This window comes from Myotis myotis, unplaced genomic scaffold (assembly GCF_014108235.1).
Source record: "Myotis myotis isolate mMyoMyo1 unplaced genomic scaffold, mMyoMyo1.p scaffold_m19_p_15, whole genome shotgun sequence".
Classification (NCBI taxonomy): domain Eukaryota; kingdom Metazoa; phylum Chordata; class Mammalia; order Chiroptera; family Vespertilionidae; genus Myotis; species Myotis myotis.
The window spans coordinates 27,086,635-27,111,616 of NW_023416319.1; the positions used below are offsets into that span (position 1 = coordinate 27,086,635).

General features: G+C 42.2%; 1 protein-coding gene and 1 pseudogene across 11 annotated transcripts in view; one reads left to right on the forward strand and one right to left on the reverse strand.

Annotated features, from left to right (window-relative positions):
- The window catches only part of SGMS1 (sphingomyelin synthase 1), a 262,876-nt gene that overhangs the window by 92,355 nt on the left and 145,539 nt on the right, over positions 1 to 24,982 (forward strand). For 7 of the 11 annotated variants that reach the window (XM_036336722.1, XM_036336725.1, XM_036336721.1 and 4 more), the window contains one exon: positions 8,121 to 8,216. The gene's annotated coding sequence lies outside the window, so the exon portion shown is untranslated. Of the gene's footprint in view, positions 1 to 8,120; positions 8,221 to 24,982 lie in introns of all 11 variants that reach the window. The other 4 variants (XM_036336729.1, XM_036336724.1, XM_036336734.1 and 1 more) reach the window with 1 other exon arrangement.
- On the reverse strand, positions 47 to 23,420 carry LOC118670314 (annotated as a pseudogene).

Sequence of the window (24,982 nt, forward strand, 5' to 3'; positions counted from 1 at the left end):
AACCCAAATATCCCTGGTAGTTCAAAGGAGCTGTTAGTCCCTCATATCATGTGTGTTTTGCTGACTTTTCTGCACTGATTTTGTTGCCTTTGCCTTTGGACAAGCTGTACTTGACCATGTCCCCCAGTTCTAGGCTATTGGCATCACCAGAGAACTCACTGTAATGGAAAAAGATTTCCTTATCATGACTGGCTGTTTCAGTAAATCCAGAATTATCCTTCAGAGTTGCCACATAACTCAAGAGCCTCTTAGAGTTAGAATTATGACCTAAAAGTCACACATAGGTTTATCTGCTGTCCAGGCCTCTGTTGGCCACAAATACTAAAGTCAGTCTTACCCCTGTTTGAGAAGTAGATCTGTCCACATCCTTGGCTTGAAAAGCAATAGTCAATTTCACCCCACAATCATCATAAGCAATAATACCATCCTCAGCCTCCTTGTCTTTGCCTTTATTTGGGCTAGTGGTTTTAGCATTAGGAAAGCGGCTTCTTTCTTTATGTGCCCAGAAAACGATCTGATTGGGAATGGAATGAGATCATGCCCCAAGGAAGTTTTTTAATCCTCATGCATGATTTCCTTGGGCAGAGAGCCTATCAGAAACCATAGTAAACTCTCCTTCCTCTGCAACATGGAACTGGTTCCCAACCAGAATTTTACTCTAGTGGAAGAACATACGAGCATCATGATCCACATACTTGATGAAACCAAAACCATCTCTCATGGCAGCAATTACACCCATTTCTCTGGCTCATTAGTGAACTAAAATGGATTTGATAGAACTTCTATGTTGGTTTCTTGTTCTAATTTGTCATGTCCTGTCGTGGTTGCCTTCCAACAGTGTCACCTTGTATTTTGTATCTTTGTCTCCAAAAGGAAGTTCTATAGGAATCACAAAGTCACCTTTAATGCATCATGGCAATGGGCCATTTTGGTTTTTTACTGGGTACTTTTGGGATAACTTTGGTTGTAGTTCCTTCAAAATGTCCAATGCTGATATCTTAAAAAATATCTGTTCTTTGAGGCAATAGTCTGATGTATGTAGCAACTTCTTTACCATTTCTGTCTTTGATTGTGAATTCCACACCATCTCCAGGCTGTACGGTTTCTCATTACCTCAAGGGGAAACCCTTTATATTATTTCTTTGATCAGAATTTTATGCCCTGCCCCATTTCCCATTTTGCTTTTGCCATCAGAACTTTAGAAATCATTTTCATGTTCAAGCACACCAAGAGTGTTATCTGGTGATTGGAAAATCAGCTTCCTTTTCTATTTCATGATTTATATTTGTGACTGTTCCTTCCAAGTGCATGTGTCTTACATTGTATGTTGTCTTAAATCTCTCTTGGAGATGAATAGCACTTAAATAATTTATTAAAATGAACTGCTAGGTATTGTATTATGATTTTAGATAAACCATTAACTTAGCTTGTATCTTTAAGATTTTGGACAGAATATTAAATATAATTTTAATCAGCTATAGGAAGGCCAGGGATTTTGGAGGAAATACTAGGGCCAAAAACTTTTGATACAGCTTAAACACCTAAGTTGTGTGTGAGTTTAAGCAGCCAATATTAATTTCAGTGTGGTTGATCATTAAGATCTTCTTATCTAACTAGCATACATTAAAGCAATGTGCAGGTTTTCATGGGGATGGGATGATAATTGAGGAGCATGGTGACTAAGTATTTATTATGTAGATGGCCTATGCTGCTTTTTTGCTTTGAAGGAAATAATGAGAATTAGACAAGGAAACTGCAAAGGCTACTGGGGACACAAAGGCTCTTTCTCTCAGTGTGGGATTGAAATGTGCAGCAGGGTTAGTTATTCCCTCCTCTGCACCCTCATGCGCTTGGTTCTCCTTTGCTGAACGTTCTCATTGTATGGCACTGTAATGATTTGTTGATGTTCTGTGTCTCAATGAAACTATAGTTGGCCCAGCCTTGGTCTTCTTTTTGTCAGCCTCGTCTAGCACAATGCTAGCAGTGAGTTTTTTGAATATATGATTTATATTTCTGAAATAGCAGATTAGCAGGCATATATTAGTCCAGTATTTCAAATATTGGCAAATATTTTGAATAGTGAAAAGGGTTTGGGAGGCATTTTCGCCCCCAAAGCATATTATGTGTTCATTCAAAAAAAAGTTCTGTAATCTCACATTTCTATAGCTAGTAGGTTCCAAAGAGCAATTTGGTGCTGAGGCCTACTGGAACGGGGTAAGAAATCCTTCCTCAGGCAGGTGTTTATACCTTTTCTCCTCTATATTTCTGTAAAGTGCTGGGTGTGAGCACCCACCTTTGTTTATTAAAGGCCTTCAGTACACCTGGCTGTATATTGTGCTGAGGATACAGTAGTGACCAAAAGCTTGGACTCTTGCCTCAGGGATGGAGTTTATTTTCTGAAGTATCAGAAGCAGACTCAAGTCTTAGGAGTTGCACAGTGAACGTTCTTGCTGTCTTCTTCTCTTGAGGGCACATAGAAAACGTTTTGTTTCCATGTCTCTTGGTGACACATAGAAAACCATAAATCAGAACATACAAGAGTCAAAGATTTGCTATTTGGGATAAGAACACTCTGCTGCAAGCAAAATTAGAAAAGGATATTTTGATTTACATTTTCCTTCTCTATCTACTCTCGCCCCAAACACATATTTTGTTTCTTCATAACACATTGATGTTACTTCATTTTCACCAGTGTACCAGCTCTAGAACCCAATTTTTTTGTGGAAATTGAGTCACTTTTGAATAACTATAGTGATTTGTAGATTACTCCTCTCTGACAGTGTTCCTGAGGGACATTATGATTAAACCGGATGATAGGAGATTTGTACTAGCAGGTCACTTTGATGGGTGGACATATTGGGACCTTTCAGTGACTGGGGGTTCTTTAAAGCACATCTTGGGGGTGAGAGATGGATTTTATTGAACGTTGCTCAATGAAATTCTGGCTGTGCCAAGGCCATGCTTGTGGAGTGGCTGTGCGACCCTGAGATTAGGGCCCTGCCGGCCTCACTGGTGAGTCTTTCCTTTTTAAGCAACAATCTCTGCTGCTTATTGTAATGCCACATGGAGCCCATCACTTAACCCCGAGTCTCAGAATCCTCATCTGTAAAACTGGGATCATTTGATGAAACTCCGAGTGGTTTTGAAGATTGAATAACATCTGTGAAGTGCTTGTTACAGGGCTAAGAACAGAGTAGGCTCTCAGTGCATAACAGCTATTTTTATCCCTTATAATGGACTAGAGGTCCAGTGCACAAAATCGTGCATGCATAGCTCGCCACTGCTGCTGCCACTCTCCGCCCCACCTGCTGCCCCATCCGCCCGCCCGCCATGAGCTGCCCTGCCCGCTGCTGTGAGCCACTGCTCGCAGGCCGGAGGGGAGGGACTGAGAGGTGGTCAATGCACCTCATGGTAACTGATCAAATGGTCGTTCCGATCGTTACGCTTATGGTCCCTGGCCTTTTATTATATAGGATGTGCATCTTTGTTTTTATATTCCCTTCTGAAGAATTCTGATGAATCTTTCACATCTTACTTTTTTTTTTTTTACCCTTTTAGTGTTGCCATGAGGTCACCACTTGTTTTTGCTCTGGGCCTTTACCTGGAAACACTAGTTATATTATAATTTTTCCATTAAATGTGTTTGGTGCTATTTATGGAAGGGCTGTAAGCGCTTTGATCTTCCACTCCCCAGCTCTGTGACACTGGGCAACTGCTGAGCCTCTCTGCCCATTTGTCATCTGTAGAATGGGCTGAAAACAGCACCTACTGTACAGAGTTTGTATTTGCAGTCACTGAGATAATACATGTTAAGTACACTTAGAATAATCAACAAGTGATTATTATAAAGGTGAGCGTAGGTACTGTGAGAATACGAAGGCTGGACATTAACCCAGCTTTGAGTGGTGATCATGAACTACTCCCCAGAGGGTGTCAAGCCTCATTGAGTTAGTCAAGAGAAGAAAGGGCAGAAAGGGTGTTCCCTGAAGGCAAATGTCTACAAGGATTTTTACTAGTGATGGGGCAGAAACTGCTGGGAGATGAAGTAGAGAGGTCAGCAGGGAGCAGATGTGGAGGGCTTGTTTTTCAAGCCAAGAGGCTCTGATTGTATTCCTGGGAAATGAGGAACCACGGAGGAACTTGTACAGTTGGTCTGACATGGGGAATCAGAGTTCAACAGCATCCACATGGAGACACTGAGTCCTGTGGGAAGACGATCCAAGAGACCCTTTAGGATAGGGACAGTGAGGAGGGCCAAGGGACAAACATAGACACTGTTTGCATCAGCTGCTCGCCTTTAAGTTCTAGGGGACTTGAAGTAAAACCAAAGAAAGGTATAACTTGCCATGCTTTGATTCCCTTTGAGAAAATGGATGAGGTGGCTGCAATGTGAATTTTTTAAAAACATATAGTTTTATTGATTTCAGAGAGGAAGGGAGGGGGAGCGAGAAACATCAATGATGAGAGAGAATCATTGATCGGCTGCCTCCTGCACACCCCCTACTGGGGATGGAGCACACAACCTGGGGATGTCCCTTGACTGGAATCAAACTGGGGGCTCTTCAGTCTGCAGGCTGACACTCTATCCACTGAGCCAAACCAGCTTGGGCCATTTCTGTTATGGAGAAAATCTGCTCAGGAAGTAGAAGGTGGTCGCCCCACATTTCTGCCTGGCACACTGTTTGGGACGCTGCTTGTGTGTGCGCACTAGGGGCGCAAGTCTGCTGGCTTGTGCAGGGTAAGAACCACTATTCTCCATTTTCCTGTAATTGCAAAATTATCTTTTCTTACAGTGTGTTCTTGTTAGCCAATTTCTTCTTGATTAACTTTGTGTCTGGGATTGCCAGTTATCTTTTTGACTATTTTTTTTCTAATTATTTTCTCACTGTGGTTAGAAGTAGAAATGGAAATACATCAGGAAATGATTTATATGAAAAGGAATCTTCTCCGCACCCCTAAGTACATGCACATAAACAAGAAAAATGAAGACTAGCAACTAACTTTCATGTCTTTGGATAGACTATTGTGTTTTGTTATGCCATTTGGAAGAAGAGTAATAGAAGTAAATGTAAATGTATGTTGGGGTGATAGACAGCTGGCTATCCGAAGTGAGTATCAGCTTTGTGGAAGGAATAGAGACATTTTCTTGTCATTTGTTTGGAATTGCCTGGTGGCTAGAGAGTGTTTCTCTTGCCACAGCGCTGCAATAAAAGTAAACACATACTTTTCTAAGACACAGATAGAGAGTGCTTTGAAATGTTTAAATAAAGAGCATTTACAATATGCTCACAGTGTTTGATTCTTAACCCCTCCAGTAGAGCAGCCCCACAGTCCTCAAGCATCACTAATGTTGAAGGCAGAGAGGAGGCGGGGAATCTGGTGCTGGACTTGCCCTCCTGTGGGAACTAGAAAACTGGACACCATATGGGGCAGCCAGGACTATGATCCTTGAGAGAAGAGAATCAGTGAGGTGAGCCCTCATCTGCCTGCTGTTCTGCTGGAGCCTTTGTCCTGGGAGGGGAGCCCTAGGAGCATGGTGGGCTCATGGAGTCCAGGGCTACCCAAGAGGCTGGGATCTGTATGGCAGGGCCCTGGGGAGCACAGAAGCTGGACTGTGTACATATATTAGGTGAGACCAGCAGAGAGCAGCTGCTACCAGGTTTGGAAGAGAATGGCCCTACCAGAGGTCATGTAGTACTGAGACAGATGGGGAGTTCTGGCCTATTGAGGTGGAGAGACCACACTGAGCACCTTAGCCATTCTACTGAGACACCAGAAAGACCACATCTTAGGAGTAAGGGCCATACCTTAGAGTAGGGCCATATGCTAGAATCACTGACATAGCTGAAATAGACATAGTGTCTTAACCAGGTATAAAACCAAGCCTGACAGGATTAAGAGGATCTGCCAGTAATTTAATTGCCATTGGAATCAAACAGAATACCTTCTTATTGTCTACTTTATAATGGGAAAGAAGCCTACAAAAAGCAGAAAAATGTGACTCATATTTAAAATGAAAAGCAGTCAGTACAAACAGACAATGCCTTTAAAACTGTGTTATGTTAGATCTTGGTCTCTAATAGCATTGGGACTTTTTGGAGAAATGACTTCATCTAGAGAAGAGATGGGATAGGTACAAGATGACCCCAGAACTTGTTTTTTGGTAATGTCAGCAAGTAAGGATATAAAAGTAAGAAAAAAATGATGGGGCGTGTCACAAAGATAAATAGGCTCCCACTGGCTAAATCTGAGACAGTTTGAGCACCAGAATAATTAAGTCAGTGATAAATTATAAACTATCGAAAAAGTAGGACTTCACGCCTCTATATTGATCATAAGTAGATAAATAGACTAATAATGTACAACGCTGAGTAATGACTGACAATGTGGAGGGAATGCTGGCATTGGAGCAATCAGCATGTTGTGGCCATTGCAATCCAGTTTAGATCAGGCAAGGATCACCAATGAATGCTCAATCTAGGGGGAAATTTTGCCAGGGGACAGGTATTTTCATGGTCTTAAAGTATCTCCCCACAGATAACTTATTAGTTGCAAGGGAAAACTTAGCAATTTTCCATTGAAGAAATTAAACAAAACCTTGGCGGGGTGATCAAAATTAACCTCGCCAAGAAGGGTCCTGGACTGTATATGCTTTCAGATATACCTGGAGAGGAAACCATTGCCTCCGTAGTTTTGGCTGATAATGCATGACCTGAATCGAGTCATGAGGAAATGTCAGACAAGTCAAAAGGAAATGTTTTATTCATATAAATAAGGGGGAGGGCTGTATTTTTCTAAAGTGTCAGTGTAAAAAAAGACAAAGGAAAGCTGTGTGCTTCAGATTAATGGTAATTAGTACCAGACCTGACCCTGAGCTGGATCCTCAGTTGGAGGAAAAGATGCTCCAGTGTGCGTTTGGTTAATTGAAAATGGTGGTAGATGAAAGTATTATATCAATTTTAAATCTAACATAGATAACATTATGGCTATTTAAGTATTCTGCTATTTATAAGAAATAAATTCACAAGTATTTAGATGTAAAAAAGCCCTGATGATTATCTCCACGTGGCTCAGAAAGAAAATGTTGAGTGATGTGTCTGTAGACAAAGAGTGAATTATTAAGTATAAAGGTTATACTTAATAATTCTTTGAACTAGTTCTTTGAACTAGTATTATTCTACAAGTTTGAAGTTATTTCCAAGTTAAGAAAACACCCAGCAATATAACAATGGCTTAACGAGAAAAGGTGAGTATGTGAAAAAGATACATGCATTTCTTAACTATCTATGTGTGGATTTTCTACCTTTTGGTTGTCTCTGGTAAATGAACATTTAATCCTATCACACAACATCTGTGTCATTCAGCAGGCAAAGCCATTTCTATATCTATTGGCTAAGAAAGTAAATGTACTGCAAGAAGAAATAACAAGCTTGCTTTCCAAGTTGAAACCATTATCTCATTTCATGCCATAGAAGAATTTAGAATGAGGAGTCATAGAGGTGGTTCTAATCCCTCCTTTGATACTTGCCGGCTGAATGGTCATGGGAAAGTTCTGTAACTTTGGGAAGTTCAGCTGCTGCATTTTTATTTATTTATTTTTAATGATGAAAAAATGTGGGTTTTTTTATTGCTTTCAGAGAGAGGAAGGGGGAGGGAGAGAGAGATAGAAAAAACAATGATGAGAGAGAATCATTGATTGACTGAACCCTACTAGGGATCAAGCCCACAAACTGGGCATGTGCCCTGATCTGGAATTGAACTGTGTTATGACCCCCTGGTTCATAGGTCAATGCTCACCCACTGGAGTCACACCGGCCAGGCCAACTGCAGTATTTTTAAATAATACTTGCCTATTTTCAAGATCTATGGCTCAATGAGAAAATGCATGTGAGTGCTCTTTGTAAATAATAATGGTTTCCTGTACGAACATTAAATTACTACTAATAGTTGTGGCTAAAGATTAACAATGGCTTAGACTGAGGTAGAGATTTTTTTTTAACTCCAGGGGCTCTTTTTTCTTGTAAATGTCAAGATTAATTCTAGAAGAGAGACTTTCCCCAGTAGACACTTTGGTTCCTTCCAGTTGCCCTCTTTCTTATTTCTTGTCTTTCTTGTTCCAGGCAAAGCTTCCGTGACTGCAGGAGTTGGGGATTCTCTGAATTTCAAGAATAGTGAAGTGGGAGCATAGCAGATGGTGTATGAAAGCCAGCATGCATGTAAGTAAGTCAAATTCATTGTTCTGCCCATTCCCAGACATCTCACGGATCTGAAGTGCCTCAAATAGCTCCTGCTTTGCTCTGAGATTGTGTGTGAGGCTCTGATGGATGGAGGGATCTTCCAAGTCTTTGAGATGCCCAGGTCAAAATCAGCCAAGGTTTGGGAGGAGAAAGGGCTGAAGAAGCTAGCTTCCTCATAGGAGGAGGAAGACAACATGGGCCAGGGAGATAGAAATTCATAAAACAAAGGGCAGAGGAAATAATGTCTGCCCCAGTCACAGAAATGACTGAAAAGGTGCTGCTGGATCTGAAGCCACATAGACCACCTTTAAAAGTTTAACATTTAAACTTGACATTTAAAAGGAGAAAGGCTGCTTGAATTAAAGAAAATCTCTGCCTTAGTGTAAGCGATTTTTCATCTTTAACCAAAACTATTACTAATAATTTAATTTTATAGAAGAAATGATCAGGGAAGGTTCTAGGAGACCTGGGAGAGGCATTTGGGGCCAGGCCTTTTCCTTTAACCTGGAGTTACCCTTTATCCTGGAAGATGACAGTTTCCAGGTCTGCCCTTTCCTGTGGAGTTGATAGTCTTAGCCGGCGCTGCCAGCGTCAGTCTGAGATGAGATGAAGAGCTTGCTCTGAACATAGGCCAGTAAACGGCTTCCTTCATTGAGAAAGTCCTGTGCCCAAAGCAAAACTCGGCTGAACTAGCCAGGATTCTGAGTGTTGGTAGTTAGTTTCCATTCTGGCACATGATTACTATGTTTATATCCAAACAATATATTGATGCTTTTTGTCCATTTTTAAGCTTGATAATAGTGATTATGTGAAGTATTCTGCAACTAGCATTTTTCACTCAGTTATGTTGTTAAAATTCACCTGTTGCATGCAATGGTAGTAAATTAAATTTTAATGTTAAATAAAGTTCTGTTGTGAAAAGCTATTACACTTTATCTGTTGCGCCACTTCCTTCCAACTTTTGATATTCTTTTGCCAGTCTAGTGGATATAAAATAGCATATTATTGTGGCCTTAATTTGCATTTTCCTGATTAATACTGTCATTGAGCATCTTTCTTTTTAGTATCTTTGGAAAACAGACTTAATGACTTTAAAGTAGAGAAATTTTTCAGTCTTATATGGCTAGTGAAGTGTTGTTTGTTTTATTTGTTTTGAAAACAAAGTCTAACCTCTCTTTTAACCCTGTGTGTTTTTTTTATTGTTAATTTTTTCATTTGGATTGAAGTTTTTGTTGATTTGTGTTCTCATTCAATTTTTTTTTTCTTTTTGGTCTGCTGGTTTGGAAAGTATGCATTCTATTTCTTTTTTTTAAACAATTTTTTTTTTTATATTTTATTGATTTTTTACAGAGAGGAAGGGAGAGAGATAGAGAGTCAGAAACATCGATGAGAGAGAAACATCGATCAGCTGCTTCCTGCACATCCCCCACTGGGGATGTGCCTGCAACCCAGGTACATGCCCTTGACCGGAATCGAACCTGGGACCTTTCAGTCCGCAGGCTGACGCTCCATCCACTGAGCCAAACCGGTTTCGGCTGCATTCTATTTCTTGTTCTTCTAATGATTGCCCTGAAAGTGTACACTTAACAGTTTTGAAGTCAATCAGTAGTTAAGGTATTTTAATCCTCGTCCAGAATAACATAAAATTCATAGGACACCTAATGAGGACTGTCTTCTGTGTGTACGTGTTCTTCTCAGTGTTTCAGTTCTGTTGTATGTTTCACCGTACAGTTAGACAGCAATTGTTTAGAGTTGTAACTGTTTAACTTTATGTGTTTATGATTTTTTGCTTTCCGCCGGCATGATCTCACTCAATAATAGGAGGGCCTCGGTCTTAACAATAAAAACCTTTCTTGGGATCAACCCAGGACCACTTTCGTTCCCTTTGGGAATCCTGCTTTCAGGTTGGGCTTTCCCCACGTGGCTGAAAGCTGAAGGCTAGATGCCTGTCCCATTGCTGGCCCTCAGAGTCGCCTCCGGGGCAACTCCTGCTTTCTTCTGCGCTCAGGTTTCAGTGCTCTGTTCCTGCCGCCTCCTCCTGGGGGTTGTTTCTTTACCTGGAGCCTCACCAACGCATTGAGAAGTACTTTTTAAAAATAATTTATTCAGAATTATAGTATAGCAGAAAGGCCCTACAGATATCTTGTCCACCACAGTTCCTAAATTGGCAGTGCCCAAGTGATATTTTAAAATCAGGTTTTTTTTCGGTACATGTTCTTTATAAATTTTCTTAAACCTTTTAAGTTTTACTTGAAAAATTATTTTACCTACAGATGGGAAAATATTAAAGTAGTGATTTCTTTGAAAGCTAGCTTAACCACATCTGTACTCATATCTCATATTATATCCTTGCACTTTTGCCTATTTTTTCTTTCTTTTTTTTTCCTAGTTAATCTATTGAATATGTACTTCCTTGGAAATTGGAATCACTACTTTTGGGATAACTCGTAAGGACAGAGTTCCTACTCTGCACCCCTTTACTTATGCCTCCCAATCTATTTTCTTTTAAAGTGTCATCTATATTCCTATCCAGAATACTGCACATAAAGGTTCCGTTGTGGATCTATGCCCGCAGATGCTTTTCCTTCTCACACGGAGTGCAGAAAATTGCCGTTTGCTGTTGTGAATTAACGGCATCATCTGTCACTCCACGTCCTTACATTCTGCATCCCCTTAGGAGGTGTAGAAAGCAGCATAATGCTTTTGGTCTATAAAGTGTTAGATCGACTTTGGCACATGAAAAATTCGTTATTTCAAAATGGATGTAAGGCGAGCTGCCTGATTTCATCGTTCACGCATTCTGCAGGACATGAGCATGCCATGCCTTTGCAGAGGCTCACAGCTCTGACAGCCGGTGTGTGTGTGGATTAGGATTTTGTGAGAAAGTGGTATGGCAGGGATGTTTCCAATCTGCAAAGCCTTTCCGCTCTGTAGGCCACAGGTAGCACTCTGTAATACTAGTGTAATCACAGAAAAGGCAGGCACTGAAATGTCCCTAGGAAATGCTGAGCTCTGTGGCTAGAGATTCTCTGAGGGACTCATGTCATTGACCCCGCACTTTCATTTGGAAGATGTCAATATCACGGAACTCTGTGCCTTTTTCTCCCTGGGGAAGCAAATCCTAACAGAAGTTACTAACTCCTCATCACCTGCGTTAGGGCTGGCTGTTAGTTCAGGCACTACTGCTGCTTTTTCGTTTGGTTAGCTGAGCAGTCGGAAGCTTCACCCCAGAGTTAAGTAGGCCTCGAACAGCTCACCAGGGAAGGCCAGAGCTTCCAGAAGAGTCCCTTCCCAGCCTCTGGGCTGGGGAGCCATCACTTGCGAGTGGTCCCTGCTTGGGTGCAGGGAAGGGAATTGAATGGCCATTGCTCCCAGTTCGCTTTGCCTGGGCTGGCCGGTCATGTGGTAGAGCAATGCCTGGCCATGTGAGCCTCCCATTCCTCGTCTTTTACTAGAAATATGTGTCCCTTTGAAAGTTATGATTTGGATCATTAGCTCATTTTGAACTCTGGTCACATCTAAACGATGCAGAGACAGCCCAAGAATACAGACAGCCTTTCAGATGGACTTCCCAGTTGGGGTGTTAAAAACTGGGACTTGACAGTCATTGTCAACACGAGTGAGTGCCCATGAATCAGAGTTTGGTCACTGGCCCTATCCTGTGCCTCAGGGAAGTGCTTCGCTGCACATGCTCCCCGTATCTCATGGACTTTGGTCCTATTCGTGCTTCTCTGGACTGAGATCTGTCGCTCATCTCTGACGTGGCACTCGAACACTTGGCCATTCATAACATTTTCACTCTTTCTCACACGAGGTTTGAACTTGTATATTTCTAAATAAGGTTTTGAAAAGTAATACTGCTTTAAACACCTTCTTCTCCATCCTGTCCTCCTTTCTGTTTACCCAATTTACCTCTGCATGCTTGTTTTGCACCCTTTATTTGATGCCTGCAAAATGCCCACAATAATTTGTTTTTTTTTGCCGTTGCCTCAGTTAGGGTGGTTGGGGCTTGGCAGCAAAGCATTGATGGAGCCATATTAGGTTCACCAGCAGCCAGATGACATGGCTTCAGGTTGAAGTTCTATTCACAGCCTGTGTGACTTTGGCTAATAACTTAGCTTTTCTGAGTTTCCCCTTCTGATAACTAATAACTACCTTAATCTGTTCACATGGTAGGGCAGTGGTTCTCTGAAAAATTATTGTGGACCCTAAAGAGCTTTGCTTAAGTGGGTTATATATAGCATTTTGTGGTAGGCAGAAAAACGGCCCCCCAGCTCCCCAAACTTGTGAATGTTACTCTCCATGGCAAAAGGGACTGCACGTGGTTAAACCAAGGTCTCGGGATGCGGAGTTATCCTGGGTTACCAGGTGGGCTCAGTGTAATTCACGGGTCCTAATAAGAGGGCGCAGGGGCGTTAGAGTAAGAGTGGGAATTTCAAGGATGGAAGCAGAGGTTGAAGTGATGCCACTGATGGAAGGGAGACCCCGAGACACGGAGAACAGGCAGCCTATAGAAGCTGGAAAAGGCAAGGGGCATATTCTCCCCTCACTCCAGGAGGACCTCAGTCCTGCCAACACCTTCCTATTAGCCTATAAGATCCATTTTCAGTCTTCTGACCTCCAGAACTATACGATGATTCATGTTATTTTAAGCCACCATGTCTGTAGGAGTAGGAAAGTCATGCAAATATTTTCTGTGTTAGAAATTAAAAGTAAGAGATATAAAAACCATTACTTTTGCCCTGGCTGGGTGGCTCAGTTGGTTGGAGTGTTATCCCATGTGAGCGCGCACACACACGCATATGCATGCATACACACACATACACACACAAATTTGGGCTCAGTTCCCGATCAGGGAGCATGCCTAGGTTGCAGGTTCAATTGCCAGCCAGGGCACAAACGGGAGGCCGAGATTGATGTTTTTCTCCCTCTCCCTCTCTCTCTCCCTCTTCCTCTCCCTCTTCCTCTCCCTCTTCCTCTCCCTCTTCCTCTCCCTCTCCCTCTCCCTCTCCCTCTAAAATACATAAAAGCATATCCTTGGGTGAGGATTTAAAAAAACATGTAAAAATATTAATTTACTATCTATAATAATAAAGAATAATATGCTAATTAGACCAGATGTCCTTCCGGACGACCTTCCGGATGAAGCCAGGGCTGCGAGGGAAGCCCGGGGCCCGGGTGCCAGAGGGAAGCCGTTGCTGGCAGCCAGGGGAAGGAAGTCCTACTTTTGCACGAATTTCATGCATCGGGCCTCTGGTAAAATAATAATGAACTTAGCATAAATGTCTTTTGGGGGGATAACTCTTTCCCAGCTGTTAGTGAGAAGTCTACCGCTGCTGTGCATTTTGTAAATCTCTTTATTGTCTGGCTTAGCGGAAACTAGTGGAGTCTCATCCGCTTCTGCATTCTAGTTGTTGTGGCCTCATGTGTCGTGTAGCCTCTGAAAAACTCCCCTGTATACTCACGAGAGAGTGAACATCAAAAGGCAAACACCATCTTAGTATTATTATGAAAATTGTTCTGGCTTGATGGACTCTACCTAAAAGGGTGTCAGGGATTCCCAGAAACCCCCAGACCCACTTAGAGAACTTCTGGGCTAGAACAGAGCCACATGGCCACACCCGACTGCAAAAGAGTCTGAGAATTGCAGTTCTTATTCTGCGTGCTAGTTCTGTTATTAAGGAAGAAAGGGAGAATTGGTATTTTAGTACAATTAGCAATCTCAAATGCTTACTGTATCAAAGTTTGATACCCACGGTAAGTCGGTGATCACTAAAATGTTCTTTTAACCTGTTCTTATTTTAGCTTGGAAAAATGGGCATTTTGCTTTGACTGCTTCATTTAGAAATACTTACGACAGAACACAATGGCCTGTAGGCAGAGGCATAGTTGCAGTGAATTGCAGTTTTGCATTTGTAGTTAAATTATATAAAATATCTTTGGCTTAGTGCTCATAGGCAGCTTTTTGATCTCTTGTTTGGGTCTTTTGAACCTAACATGTGTTTCCTTTCCTTGGGTAGGAGAACAGTCAGAGTTGAAATGAGATTTCAGACTCAGTTTTGATTCACAGTTATTTTTCATGGGTTTAAAAATACAAGGGGTGTGACGTTTCCTCTGGGCCCTTTTGTAAATAGTTCTGTGGCTCTCTGGAAGCATTCTCTCACTGAAGAATAATCCAGTTCCAGTTTCTGATGGGAATATTTGTGCTAAATATCTTAAATGAAAAATGTATATAAATGCAATAAAAATAGTTCGTGCTTAAGTGGCTTAATTTTGAGGTTTGTGTAAAGTTTAATATTGATCTCATAAATTTAGGGCTATGTGTTTAAGGTCTTTTTAGTGCCATCCTTATCTTTAAGTTAATTACTGTAATACCTTTTGGGTGAGTGAGTTCTTGTGAGATATTTTAACATCCTCCATCTGGTCTTGAATTATTTCAACCTCTTGAGTGGGAGAAGCCTTTATGTCTTTCCCAGCCAAGTCCATTTCCCAACTGAACTGACTGGGAAGGGGAGTTTTGATTTGGGATGGAGGGTGGAGAGGAAGCAAAGAAGATGCTTTTAGAGCCTTGAGCACTGGTAGTGGGGGAAATGTATGTGTTTGGGAGTCCTACTGAGTGGGTATTTTGGGAGCCAGATGATTGTATCAGTGTCTGGTGACCCTTATGAACTGGAGGCAAAAAGACAAGAGTACATGTAAAAACCAGTGAAATCTGAACAAGGTCTGTAGTTTCGCTAATGAAATTGTACAATGTAAAGTTTTGATAATTGTTTGTAGTTATGTAAGATAAAGGGGGACCCTGGGGGAAGGATACACAGGAGCTCTCTACTATTTTCACAACTTCTATGTGAGTCTCAAATTATTTCAAAATCAAAAGTTGAAAAAGCCTTGGCCAGTGGGCTTAGTGTTAGAACATCAGCCCATGCACTGAAGGGTCTTGGGTTCGATTCCCAGTCAAGGGCACATAACTGGATTGTGGGTTTGCTCCCTGCCCCTGGTCAGGGAACATGTAGGAGGCAACCAATCGATGTCTTTCTCTCTAGCCCCTGACCCTCCCTCCCTCCCTTCCACTCTCTGAAAAACAATGGAAAAAAATATCCTCAGGTGAGGATTACCAACAACAAAATAGTTAAAAAAACAACACAAAACACAATGAGATACAACCGTGTGTGTGTGTGTATGTGTGTGTGTGTGTGTGTGTGTGTGTGTGTATAAAGATGGCTAAAAAACAGGCAAATGAAACAAAAATGGTTAATACCAAGTCCTGGCAAAGATATAGAGCAACTAGAACTCTCTTGCATTACTAGTATAGCCACTCTGGAAAATAGGTAGTTTCTTACAAAGTTAAACATTATACGTACTATACAAGCCAGGAATTTTCCAACTAGGTATTTACCCAAGAGATATGAAAACCTCTGTTCACACAAAAACCTGTAGGCTAATATTTCTAACAGCTTTAATCATAACAGCTTTAATTATAACTGGGAAAAACACAAATGTCCTTCAGCAAGTGAATGGATAAATAAGCTAATATATCTATCAATGGAATATATTCAGCAATAGTAAAGGGCAAACACAACTATTTGGATGAGTCCCAAATAAATGCATTATATCATGTAAAAGAAGCCAAACTCAAAAAAGGATGTCCTGTGTGACTCAACCTTACTGTATATAGTTCCATTTATGTGACAGTCTGGCAAAGGCTACAGTGTAGGGTCAGGAAGCAGATTGGTGGTTGACTGGGGTTGGGGAGAGGATCGGCTTACAATGGCATAAGGAATTTTGGATTGAACAAAATGTTTTTATCCTGATTGTGGAGTTGATTACATGACTGTATGTTTTGGTCAAAACTCATAGAACTGTATATTAAAATGAATGGGTTGCGCTGAAACCGGTTTGGCTCAGTGGATAGAGCGTTGGCCTGCGGACTGAAAGGTCCCAGGTTCGATTCCGGTCAAGGGCATGTCCCTTAGTTGCTGGCACATCCCCAGTGGGAGATGTGCAGGAGGCAGCTGATCGATGTTTCTCTCTCATCGATGTTTCTAACTCTCTATCTCTCTCCCTTCCTCTCTATAAAAAATCAATAAAATATATTTAAAAAAAAAGAATGGGTTGCCACATGTAAATTATACCCCCAAAATCTGACTTTAACATGGAAACAATACCAACACACACACACACACACACAAAGAATAATGGGCTTTGGCTTAAACACCCATGAAGAATTCAGTGTCTGCCACTAGCCTATGATTGGGTAAGGATTTGTGAGGTCATTAGTTACACAAGATGTCTCATTCAGACATGAGTGACTGTAGCCTCTTCAGTACTTTGGTCTCTAATTGAGCAATGGCAATAACTAGTACCATTGAGCTGGGTGCTCTAACATTTGTGAAACAAAATGTTGCTGGGAGATTAAAACAAAAGCTTCTGGCTCTCGCTTGTGGATATAGTCTTTAGCATATGAACATTTAATCAAATATCACTCTATCCCCTCCTGGCTCCTTTGTCATTAAATAAGCCATTCATAGAAAAGACTTGAGTTGTTGGATAGTTTTAAATCTCGGCTGTAACAACTGTACTGTCGTTAATGGATTATAAAATGTCCTATTTTCCTAGCAACACAATTGATTTGGTAGGAGGGAGGGATAATTTCAGCACTACAGCAGGTAGTCTAATTTAAATGTAGCTCACACATGCTTATAGCAGGCATGGGAAGATTCATACTGGAAATTTAAAGTTCTAGAGCTCTGAAGCAGTGTTTCTTGATAATCAAAACTCTTTATAAAATTTGATTTTCAAAGAAGATTTAAACTCTGAACTCTTGGCTATGATTTGTAGGGTTGAAGGGTATAACTTCTACTTTTATGAGACAGATATCTGGATAATGCATATGAGATAACTAACAACAGTCTTTTCCCAACAGAAATCTCCTCGTTAACTTAAAACTGGGATTTATTAAATTGGTTTGGATTTAATGCTATCCAGTAGTCATTTCAGTTGAGCAAACACTTAGTAATTATTAACCACATGTCATGCCTATTATGAGGTGTTGGGTTTGCAGAGGCAAATGAGCCTCAAGCCCTGTTTTCAAGTAGTCCACCATAAAGCAGGTGGACCAAGCTATGTGCTGCTCCCTTCTATTCAGCTACAGGGGAGACCCCTCAGCAGGAAGCCCTTACCTAGGAGATGACACTTGAGTTAGCCTCCATGTGTAAGTAGAACTTTGTTCTCTGCAGAAGAGAGAAAGCCTAGGTTTTTCAGGCACAGGGAGTTGAGTGCTATGTGAAAGCTTTTGTAGTCAGGAAATCATGACTTAGAAACTGGGCAAAGAATTTCTTCCTTTTCTCCTCAACTAAATAAGACTTCAAATAAAAGCAATATGCATGTAGTAAATAAGATATAAAATTGTAAGTAATTTACCCCCTTTCCTCCCCTGTAGTAGTTTCTATTGCTGCTGCAATTAATTACCACAATATTAGTGTGAAACAACACAAATTTATCTGATGCTTCTATAGATCAGAACCCAACATGTTTCACCCTGGATTAGAATCAGTGAGTCGGGGCTTTCGGCCTTTTCTGGCTTCCGGAGGCTGCCAGTATTCCTTCACTCTTGGTTCTTCCTCCATCTTCTCTCTGACGATTTTTTCTGTAGTCAAATCCAGGAAAGGGTCTCTGATTTTAAGGATCTGTGTGATTAGATTGGGCCCATCTGGATAATCCAGGATACTCTTCCCATCTCAATATCCTTAATTAGTTAATTTAAAAATATTTTAAAGTTTAAGTTGGCATACAGTCTGATATTGGTTATATTAATTTCAGGTGTACAATATAGTCATTCGACATTTTTATATCTTATAATATGATCACCCCACTAATTCTAGTAACCATCTTTCCCCATGTAAACTTTTCACAGTATTATTGACTATATTCCCCTTCCCCTTTTAGCCCATCCCCTAACTCCCTCCCTTTGATCTCTGTTTCTATGAGTGTTTCTGTTTTGTTTGTTTGTTTAACAGTTTTGATTTTTTTACATTCCACATATAAGTGAAATTATATGGTATTTGTCTTTCTCTGCTTAATTTATTTCACTTAGCATAATATCTTATAGACCCATCCATATTTTTGCAATGGCAAGGTTTTATTCTTTTTATTGCTGAGTAATATTCCATTGTGTGTGTGTGTGTGTGTGTGTGTGTGTGTGTGTGTATGTAGCACATCTTCAATACCTTTAATTTAATCACACATTCAAAACCTCTTTTACCATGTAAGGTAATATATTTTCAGATTTGGGGGCTTAGTATGTAGACATGGGGCCATTATTTTGCCCATCACATCCTCCCGTCCTTATTCCTTTTTTTCTTCCCCACTGGCAAACTATTTGTGCACCAAAGCTTGCATATATATAATTTTTAAATTTATATTTAAAATTAAAAGCTTTTTTCCTTTTTATTGAGTTTATTGGTGTGACACTGGTTAACAAAATTATACAGGTATCAGGTGCACAATTCTACAACACACCATCTGTACACTATATTGTGTGTTCACCACCTCAAGTCAAGTCTTCATCCATCACCTTTGTACCCTCCTCCACCTTCCCGTGCGCCCCTCCCTCCCACAATCATCACACTGTTGTTCATGTTGATGAGTTTTTACCCTCTTTTTTCTTCTTTGTTCAATCCATATTATATCCATACTAGAGGCCCGGTGCATGAAATTTGTGCACGGTGTGTGTGTGTGTGTGTGTGTGTGTGTGTGCGCGCCTTAGCCCAGCCTGCACCCTCTCCAATCTGGCATCCCTCTCACAATCCAGGACTGCTGGCACCCAACTGCCTGCCTGCCTGCCTGCCTGCCTGATTGCCCCAAACCGCTTCTGCTTGCCAGCCTGATCACTCCCTATCCATTCCCCTGCCAGCCTGATCGATGCCTAACTGCTCCCCTGCTGGTCTGATTGCCCCTAACTGCCTTCCCCTGCTGGCCTGGTCACCCCTAACTGCCCTCCCCTGCAGGCCTGGTTGCCCCCAACTGCCCTTCCCTGCAGGCCTGGTCACCCCTAACTGCTCTGCCTTGCAGGCTGGTCCCCCCCCTTTTCAACTGCCCTCCCCTGCAGGGCTGGCCCCCCCAACTACCCTCCCCTGCAGGTCATCTTGTGGCCACATGGGGGCGGCCATCTTGTGTGTTGGAGTGATGGTCAATTTGCATATTACCTCTTTATTAGATAGGATTTGGTCATACTATATAAAGTTATATCTTAAAGTTCTTTCCTTGTATTGGTACTTACTAAACTACCTCTTTCATTTTAAATGCTTGTAATAGAATTCTAGTTAGCAGGCATTACTTTTGTTGCAGGTCACAAACATGTTGTAATCACCATCATTGGACATATGTCTTTTTCACACATGTCCTTAGGGAAAATATACTGAATTTCTGGAATAAGAGCATATGTAAGTTGTTCATTTTGGCAGAATTTGAGAAATTAATAAAGAGAAGAGAAAAGAAACATTTGGTACTAAAGAAAGGAAGCTCTCTAAAAGCATTGATGATGGAAATGAGCATCAATTTATGGCGTAGCATGTGCCAGTCACTATGTTAGAGGATGGCTTCCTTTTTCTCATTTGTATTTCACTGTGATGCTAAGAGAGATGTTAACCCCAGTTTATTGACCAGCAGAGTGAGCTGTAGAAGCCTGAGTAAACACGCCCCAGGTGGCAGCTCTAGGATTCCACTCCGTCATGCTGCCTACCTCAAGGACAGTAGTAACCCCTTAAATTAATCCTCTCCTTCTCAGCCCTTAAGCATGGTCAGCAAAATGGCGAATTGTTAATATTGTTGGATTGTTGAGTTCTTTAAATGTTGGTGGTACTCTTATGTGCATCCTCATTTGAAGTTTTACTTTAAAGACATCTCACAGAGTGAGTGTCTATGCTTTTAGCAGTGCATGGCTGTGGCACAGCACCCGCAGGGAGCCCATGCATTGCCTGGAGTCTGAGGTCCAGCGGCTCTGGCCCAGTGGCTGGGGCTGATGGGAGTGGGGGGAAGCCTCCTTCTCTATGAGTTGTCCCTCCTGGGATCTGCTGTGTGAGAGGAGCGGCTCCCTCCTGTCTCAGGCCGAGCTGGGCTTCACTGTAACCAGGGGAGCCTCGGTCAGAACAGAAATTCTCCTGGTTGCCACTCCAGGGTGTTGGTGAATTGGGGTTTGAAACTCCTGAGGGTGGCATGAGGCCATTTAGGGCTCCTTCTCCGAAAGCCTCCAACACCAAGCACACATCACCTGGCGGGTCCAGTGGTGGCCGTAAGGGGTAGTGTATAGCAGACTGTTGGCTGATTTGGGAAAGGTGAGAGGTGGTCGGATTCCATTGCAGCATGCAGCTGATAGATAGGACTTATCTCAGGGATCATAAAAATCAGGGTGTGGGGTGCTTCCAAATGCTCAGGCCTTTTCCCACATGCTCTTGGACAGAAAGCAGCATGATTGCTCCCACCTTCAGAGTGAGCAGCGTTAGATAAAGGAGTGGCCGAGCTGCCTGCCTTCCAGCCCATTTAGCTCGGCTCCGGTTGGCCTGGGCCCAGGGCTCGATGTTCCTGGGCTCTGTTATTGAGAAAAGAGCTCAGTGCAGAGACAAGGAGCTACTTAGGTGAATTCAGTGGCAGCTGCAGGAAAGGAGAGTGATCAAGTCCTTCTGTTTTGCTTTCGCTCAACTCTAGAGGGTACTTTAGGATTTTTATAATATTGCAGTGTTCCTTAGGAGAAGTTTACTTGGGGCATTTATTCTTAAGGTTTTGGGAACTTTCTGTGAGGGGAGGGGCTCTCTGTCAGGACAGCATGACAGGGATGGACCTGTTGGTTGGACCTAGCTATCATACCAACAGGCTGTGTGATCTTGTCTCAGTTATTTTCCCTTTCTGGGCCTTTAATCCAGGAAGCTTGGACTAGAGCAGGTGAGTGATCCATACTCAGTACCAGCACTTTGGGTACCAGTACATTGGGTACTAGAGCACTGGGTCCTACCTGACATGCTTGGCAGAGCTGCTTCTGATTCCTGGGTCACAGGACTTATCAGCTCTGTGAGCTTAAGCAAGTGACTGCTCCTTCACCTCTTTGATCAGATGGGGATCGAGTCACTTGGATCACGGTGTAGATGTAATGATTCCGTCAATTAAGTGAGGTAATGTGTGAGTAAAGCACTTAGCAGGTATCTGACGCCTGCCTGGGAAGGGTACAGCTCTTGGGGTAACCCCTTAGCATATAGACCCCCTTAGCACGTGGTATGTGAAGGTCTTGCAGCACAGAGTGAGCGGCTCCCATTAGCTTTAATAAGAAGAACAAATTCTGGTAAGTGTGGACCAGCAAGACGTTCTTTCCTCCCTGCTTTCTGTTCCTTAACATCACGTGACTTAGCTCCTAGAGGCTGACCTCTGGGGTCTCAGCGAGGATAGCTCTGCTCTCTGGGCTGCCCTTTGAAGAGGATTCTATAGCAGGAAATGAAACTGACCACAGCAGGGTCTAAATGGCTCAACTTGGAATTTCTCAATTTGGGACTTCACTGTTTCAACATAGCTTTTTCATAGTTCCTTACTTTTGTTATTAGAACTGTGTGAAGCATATACAATGGAGTGGAAAAACAGCTATATTTTCTTGAGAGTAGACAGGGAAGCGTGAAAAGGAAGGCTTCATCTCCTCTCAAATATTGATTGAACTCTGCTATTTTTAAGTCGCTGGAGATGCAAAAATGAGTATCACCAATGTGGTCCTTGCCGTCATGGAGATTAGGTTATTGGGGCAGGACCGACATTCCTTCACAGAAGTGATGATTTCAGTATAGCTGACAGAGCTTGGAGAAGTAGTGTGGATGAGTGTGTGATATAGGATCCCATGTGATGGGGAGACAGGACAGTCACCCAGGGGTGACATGTACTAGTAGCTTGAGGTGTGAAGGAGGAGAGGGAGAGCATGTCAGGGCAGATGGCGAAGGAGTTTCTTCAGGCAGAAGGAACACAAGCAAAGGCTTGCTGGCAGAAAGGAGCTGGGCCCATCAGAGAGTGTGAAAGAAGGCCAACGTCACCTGGAGGCTAGTGAGTTTGGGGACAGACGGGGGTGAGTGATCTAGATAGAGAGGTAGGCCAGGGCTGGTGGCCTGGACACGGAGGGGCCAGGTTTTATTCCAAAGAGCAGTAGGAAGCTTTGAGCTACTTAAGGATGGGCCATGATATGATTCCATACGTGATTTTAAAAGGTCACTTATTTTCTTTAAATTCAGTGTTAGACAAGATGAAAGAGAGCAGCTATGAAATGTTTAAATATCACATATTTTTTTGTCTTTATAAATCGGTCTAAAAACCAAGATGTTCATCTGTTAAATTGTTCAGATTTGGGGGCTGAAGTATAGCGCATTCTAATTCCTCTAAGATACTTGTTTTTCTGGGAGGGGCTGTTGACTTTTTGATGACATCTTTTACTTTCTGGGAGGGCAGCACTGGATACAAACCTTTTGTTAGAGATATTGTTAGATTTCTTGGGTCTCTGCATAGCCAGTCATTTGAAAGGACTAATAATCAGAGTGTTCCTCAACTTACTAACTTCTGAGAATAAATCTATTGCTATCACTTATAAAAAACGGATCTCTGATTGTGAAACAGGAGGCTGTATATATACATGATAATTACGAATATAGTGGTGCGGTCACACTCCTGTTTGAATCACCCGCACTTACTAGTTGTGTAACCCTGCACAAGTTACTTAACTTCTGACTGTAAATGGGTGTTACCCAAATTGTTGCTTGAGGGGTTACAAGAAAACAAATGTTCATTATTGTTAACATTTAAGAGCTAACTGATGCTATTATGAAATGGGATTTAGAGGTAGGAGTATCGTAAAGAGAACCAAGTGTTAGAGAATATAATTGGTCCCCTCCAACGTTCCCCAGACTTGCCCGAGCGTATGAATGTCCTCGGGGTGCTTGTGAGAATGTGCATTCTCAGGCACCACCCAGATTTGCTGAATCGGATCTCCAGAGGCGGATCCTGGGAACCTTGCTTGGGTAGGTAGGTGATGACGCACCTTCGCTTTTGTGAGCCTGTCCTTGGTTTCAGATACTCTGCCCGGTGGATTTCAGGTGTATGTTTATACTTGCCAGATGATGTCCCAGTTTTCAGACAGGAAATGTGGTCGCTGTTTGTATAGGCCATCGTATTCAGAATCTTCTCTCTAATCAAAGCCGATGTAACTTGCTCTGGGTTCCCAGCGACATGAAATGATGTGTAGCTACAGAACAGCGTGGCGTCGGTCTAAGTTACTCAGCCTTCTTGGCCTTTTCTTTCTCTTTAAAAAACCTGTACAACCGTTATCACCTGCTCTGCGAAGTGCTAGTATATGCAGTGACCTGGCCAACATATCTTGACAACCCTGTCCTCCCGAGCCTCTGAGGCCTCGTCCCCCGGCTGTCAGAGACCCGGGAAGCAGTGTCTGCGATGCCAGGCGACCCCCTTCCTGGTGTTGTTATTGGAGGCCGAGCCTGCCGAGCTGCTCTTTTCTCCTCTGAGAGCTGGGAACCAGGAAGGAACGTTCCACTTGACTGCACTCAGGACAGCGTGTTCTTAATCAGCTGTTCTGGAAAAACAGCATTATGTTGTTTTCACGCAAGCCTGCAAGTTCATTTCCCCTCGCTGGCCCAGGCAATAACTGATCATTTTCCTCTCGGTGACAAAGGGGATGAGCAGCTGAAACTGTTACTGCCAGGGCGGCGCTTTCTGCAGACATTGCAGGTGGAGTTCACACCTCTGGGAGGAATACAGGGTTTTCATTACCAGTGAGGCGGTGGGACCCCCACAGCGGGCGGGGCTGCGGGTGGTTGTTCTCTCACATGAGTCTATGAAGATTTAAAGAATTTTCTGCCGAAACCGGTTTGGCTCAGTGGATAGAGCGTCGGCCTGCGGACTGAAAGGTCCCAGGTTCGATTCCGGTCAAGGGCATGTACCTGGGTTGCGGGCATATCCCCAGTAGGAGATGTGCAAGAGGCAGCTGATCGATGTTTCTCTCATCGATGTTTCTCTCTCTATCTCTCTCCCTTCCTCTCTGTAAAAAATCAATAAAATATATATAAAAAAAAAATAGAATTTTCTCTAGCAGCTGTTTTTTTATTGGTCATGGTTTTGTACTGATGCTTCCCTTCACTTTACCTGCTGGGGAAAGGTATGGAGGCTAGGATCAAAACTACCTCAAAGCAGAAACTTGAGGGCCGCACTGGATACAAACCTTTGTTAGCGATATTGTTGGATCTCTGGGTCTCTGCATAGCCAGTCATTTGAAAGGACTGATAATTCAGATGTGTTCCTAAACTTACTAACTTTTGAGAATAAATCTGTTGCCATCACTTGTAAAAAATGAACAGTTTTGAATCACTAGTACTTACTAGTTATGTAGCCTTGCACAAGTTACTTAACCTCTTACTTAAATGGGTGTGACCAAAATTGTATTATTACTTGAGGGGTTAGGAGAAAATAAATATGTGTTATTGTTACCATTTAAGAGCCAGCCTAATTGATGCTATTACTAAATGGGATTTGTTTCAGGTGGACCTTAACTGTATTTTTCTGTTTGCATTATATGGGAGAAATTGATTTGTACTAAGAATGTTATTTGGATGTTAAATTCATTTTTTAACCCATGACAAATCAACCCATGTTTAGGAACTTTTTTAAAAATTGAAAAGTTGCCTTAGCTGGTTTTGTTCAGTGGTTAGAGCGCCAGC